The sequence below is a fragment of the Echinops telfairi genome, unplaced genomic scaffold (genome assembly GCF_000313985.2).
Source record: "Echinops telfairi isolate 266 unplaced genomic scaffold, ASM31398v2 ScPeMD7_7421;HRSCAF=8459, whole genome shotgun sequence".
NCBI lineage: Eukaryota > Metazoa > Chordata > Mammalia > Afrosoricida > Tenrecidae > Echinops > Echinops telfairi.
The window spans coordinates 10,801,024-10,806,266 of record NW_022111321.1 but is presented as its reverse complement, the minus strand read 5'-3'; the positions used below and the strand labels follow the sequence as shown (position 1 = coordinate 10,806,266).

Below are 5,243 nucleotides of genomic sequence, written 5' to 3'. Positions count from 1 at the left end.
GAAATGATACAATATCTCAGAAGCGAAATCTAACAATAAGATGAAGAACAAGGGGGAAAATCCAATTGTCTTTATTAAGTCTGAATACAAAGATAAGACAAAGCCACTAATAAGTGGTCCAGCTGAGGGAGACCATCGGCACGAGGTGTCCAAAGGATTCACAGTCATGTAGATATTTATATACCATGGAAAACAGGAAATTGTCAAAAAATCATGATCGGGGCAGCTCAGTTTAGCACAGCTGCAGGCCGAAATATGGACGCGAGGAAAAGACCATGACTGGGATACATCCACTGCTGCAGATGACAAATAATTATAGGTTAGCTCTGAAGACCTCTGACCACCTTGTTTGGGGTATGACTCCTGACCCTGTGACGCTAGTCCATTATCACATGCCCAGCAAGGTCCAGGGTGCAAGGCTGCCCCTTCTGGCTGGCCAGAGGCGCTGCAACTTACCGGAGGGCAAAGCTTTCTTTTCTTTTCTTTGTGAAAACATTAATTTTACTACAAAGATATTTTGTCCATTTATCAGGGGTTTAAGATAGCTGAGGAGTGAGAAGTAATAGTGAACGGAGTATCTACTGCATTAAAAGTAAAAAAGACACAAAACATACAAATAATGAGAAGGACTTCGTTGTTTAAACTACCCGATTCACTTGCAATTTGCCTGTTCCTGTGAATTTATTCCTTCAATCTTGTTCATGAGGGCAAAGTTTCTTATGTCGCTGCCTAGAGGCCAGAAAAACTCAATGAGGCTGAATTTATGTCAATTGTAAAACTGGATTGAGGGCATCCTCTGTGAACTGTAGCTTTACACAAACCAAATGCCCCCAATTTAAGCTCTAATGTACTCTTCATTCAAATTAAATTTTTTATATTGATTTCTTATCAATAATTTGGGGCTTTGGTCACATGAGACCTCAGCCAACTTAAGCTTAAATTTTGGTTAAGCTTAATTTTGGCAACAAACACAAAATCCATTTTAAACAAAGGAGGGGGACACAGAACATTGACTTTTTCTTTCTTTTTTTAACCGTAAAGAGGGACAGTACCATTCCTGGCTTCTGTTCTTTACCCTCAAGGCAAAGTCCAGTTACAGGAGGAAAACCCGAAAGACAACGGACATGCATGCATTCCCTCAAATCCCTTTTCCTTTGAAGATCTCAATAGCTGCCTATGCTGTGTGTCTCAGCGACCCTTTTGAACTTGTTTGTATGTTAAGCTGGGATTGTCCTCTTTTCAGTCATTCTAGAGATGCAGCCTTTCTGGACCATGTCCAGCTCCTACATGGCGTCAGTAGGATATGCACATGGCGCTGCAGATAGTTCTGCTGCTGAGTTTGAGAAGGCGGAAGGTAGAGGGACCCTCCTGCTGCATCAGTTCTGAAACTAGACTGTGTTCTGGAGTATACCAACCTGGCATTGCTGGGCATGTCTGAAATTGTGTGCAAGAAGAATATCCTCTAAGAAATTGGCTGAGTTGGAAAGTAAGGCTTTTGTTAGCATAAAGACAGTGCGACTGTTATCAGACTTTAGCTGAGTGGGAAAGGTGTCTCGTCCCTGGCAAGCACCATCATAGCAAGAGAAGCATGTGGCTGCAGTCCCCAAGGCAAAAGGAGGAAGGAATGTGCTTCAGGCCTTATTCTGAGCCATTTGTTTCATAATTTCATTACACAGCAACGTTTAAGTTCTCCATAATTAGGAGATACTAGGAGAATATCAGAAAATAAAACTATCTTTCTAAGATCCCATAGTTACTAATTAAGAGGCTGAACAAGAATACAGGTACATTTTGCATGCAGCCTGTTTTCCTTTCTTTAACTTGGTCAGCAAAGTCTATTGGCTGCCTGTGATGCACCGCACTCCGTGCTAGGATGAGGGGGCTTGAAGATGGCAAGACGTAGGACATTTGAATCCATGAGAGAAAGAGAGAGAGAAAGTATAATACCACGACTCGCTAAACTACATATAGTAGGAGCCAGCTATCTGAGTGAAAAAGGTCACATGCTCTTGATGTGGAGCAAATAGATCCCAATTCTTCCTTTGGTAAAATGGTGTGTGTGTGTGGTGTGTGTGTAAGTATGCTTCGATTTCTTATCCTAGTGTGAATGATATGAATCACGACACCTCAGACTAGGAGATTTTATGTCTATGAGAAGCCAAGGGTTAGGGAGAGGATCTAGCCAAAGCAAATCATTAAGTTGCTTCCAAGTTCACGGAAGCAGAGAGTCACCACTTTCTCCCAACAAGCAGCTGGAGAATTTGAACTAACAACCTTTCTTTGGCGGCTGAGCACTTAACTGCTGTGTAACCAGGGCTCCTTGGGAGGCAAGTGGTGTGCAGCAGTTTGCTTTCATTGTAGCTTATCTAGGAGGCTTGAAAATTCCGATGAAAAGGAAGAGTAAAAGATGGCTACTGACGCTTTATTAAGTTAAATAAACCACTGCCACTGGCAACAGATCAGTCAGCATCTGCCATAGCTATGCAAATATTTTTCTTTAATTCTCAGTTTGAAATTGTATCTAGTGAATTCTACTGTTTTATAGAATAGTGTCTGATTAATGAGTAGGCTCCTCACAGCTGCCCATAGTAGACACTCTCTAAAGGCTTTTAATCAATGCTCAAAGATCAATGTCCGGTTTTGTGACCATTATCTTGAGTGGGAAACCACTAGAGTTACACTTCATTCAAGAAGAACAGCACGTTAGGTCAGCCGGCGGCACTTGCAAGTCGGGACGTTGCTCTTGGAGCGTCTCTGCGGGGCCTGAACCCTAAAGGAAAATTTTCAGATAGACAAAATGGCCAAAAATTGTCATAGTGGAAAAAATGGCTGAACTGGAAACCGAATTACTCATCAGATTAACTATTATTTGGGTGGCTATAATTTACCTTGGGACAAGGTTTTAACGTGCATTTTATTTTTATTAAAAGATCATTTTATTGGGGGCTCTTTACAGCTCTTATCACAATCCATCCATCCATCCATTGTATCAAGCACCTTTGTACATATCTTGCCATCATCATTTTCAAACATTTCTTTCTACTTGAGCCCTTGGTATCAGCTCCTCATTATTTTCCCTCCCCCCACCCTTTCTTCCTCATGAACCCTTGATGATTTATAACTTATTATTTTTTCATGTCTTACATTGACCGATGTCTCCCTTCACCCACTTTTCTGTTGTCCGTCCCCCTGGGGGCTGGTAATATGTTGATCATTGTGATTGGTTCCCCCTTTCTCCCCCCACCTTCTCCTTCCCCTCACACATTGTTAAAGGGGCAATTTTTAAAAGGAACAGATCAAACAAGGTGAAGGCTGGGTACCACTGGAGACCATGATAAAATTCAGTAGACTAAACTGTCAAGCAACAGACTTTAATATAAAAGTAGAAGCATTGAGCATGCTAGAGGAAAGCTCAAGGAAATAAGTGAAGATAAAACTAAATTCAGAAGATCTGCAAGCAACCCCCTCCCTGAAGTGACTGATAAGTATAAAAATGATGTAAAAAACAGATCTGTGTATATTAAAGGCTTCCCAACTGTTGCAATCCGTGATGACAAAAAGAAGTGGTTAGAAGGCAAAGGTGAAATACTAGTATCCAGATGAGAAGACCATTGTGCAGAACATGGAGGGACGTGGGGGGGGAAAGCACTGGAAGGAGAGGTCGAAAAGCCACACTGCAAGACATCATGGACGATCAAGTATCGCCGAACAAGGGGAAGTCGGAGGGTCACAGATTTAAAGGAAAGGGGAAGGGAAATAAAGTTGCCCAGGCTGGGTTGGTTAACAAAAACAAAAGTAGTTTCAGGTTAGGAAAACACAGTGTGCTCGCGAGGATGACTGCGGTGGAAAGGGCGGTGCTGCTGGGACAGAGGAAAGAGCCAGGGCGGAAGCAGACTCAGACGCGCCTGCATCCAGGCAAAAGAACCCAGACAGTGGTACAGGAGACCGTGAGGGTACCAAACCACTGTAACACTCGTCTCATCTACTGCTTTTCTGTTTGGAGAGTTTTAAAAAGAAAATCAGAGTAGGTCCACTTCGATGTCCACGTGTAAGAAAGGAAAATAATTTTTGTTGTTTTGTCTTTTTGTTATCAGAGGAGGATTTTTAAAAAATATGTAGTTCTGGGTTAACAGATGATTCCAAAGGAAGAATCTCCACTAAATTTGCTTTTAATATGAGCACATATTTGTATAAAATTTAATAAAATATATGCTCTATGAAAAGAGAGAGAGAAAAAAATGTGGCTGAATAATTCACCACTACACGAGGAGTGCTCTTGGTGCTGTCTGGTAAGCGTTAGACGGCTAACCTTCCTACCCGCTGTTTGTTCTGTAGTGAAAGGTGAGACTGCTCCCGTAAAGATTTCCAGCCTCGAAAACCCCATATATAGGGTTGTTATGAGTTGAGATTGACCCATGGCAGTTTTTTTTTTATGATGAGTAATAATATTCTACTTTTACTTAACTCTTCAAATACATGAATTTCTTTTGCAAAGTTCCTATCATAATCAATTTGCAGTGTTTATATCATAATGCTTGATGCACTGAAGGTTTGTTAATAGAATAAATGGATGAATAATTGTCTTCTTTTTAGTGCATTTAAAGATGATAACCAGGAATTCCTACATGCCTTTGAAGCACAACTTTTGTGAGAAGGGACTGAGAAAAGCTAGATATATATTGGTTGTGGATTAACTAAAATAATACAAATAAGTACTATTCATTTTGCATTACCCGGCATCAGGATGTTTGCCTTTATTACCTTTATTTACTCTTCACAATTACTCTAGAAAGCAAGCATTAGTATTATCCCAGCTTTTACATAAGGATGTTGAAGTTTAAGGGAGTATGTCATTTGTGCAAAGTCACATAGTAAACGGTAGAGCCTATTTTCACACTACCCAAGTCTGCCCTTTCCCCAAACCCACATCTTGGATCACTAAGAATCCTGGTGCATATTTTTTCTGTAAACTTCACCACAAACTACTTCGGAAATATTGCAGGTTCGGTTCTAGACCACCACAATAAAGCAAACATCGAAATACGGCAGTCATAGGAGCTTTTTGTTTTCTATTGCACATAAAAGTTAGAAGCACTGTGGTTGCTTAGTGGCTGTACGTTGAGACGAGATCCACAGGGTCCGTAGTTAGAAACCACTAGCAGCTCCTCAGGAGAAAGACGAGGCATGCAACTGCTGTCAAAAGTTAGTGTCAGGAACCCCCTGGGAAATTCTACTCTGTCCTA

General features: G+C 41.1%; 1 protein-coding gene across 1 annotated transcript in view; it reads left to right on the top strand.

Moving 5' to 3' along the window:
- TRPC6 (transient receptor potential cation channel subfamily C member 6) overlaps positions 1-5,243 on the top strand; it is a 72,400-nt gene that overhangs the window by 9,734 nt on the left and 57,423 nt on the right. The gene's annotated exons all lie outside the window — the stretch shown is intronic.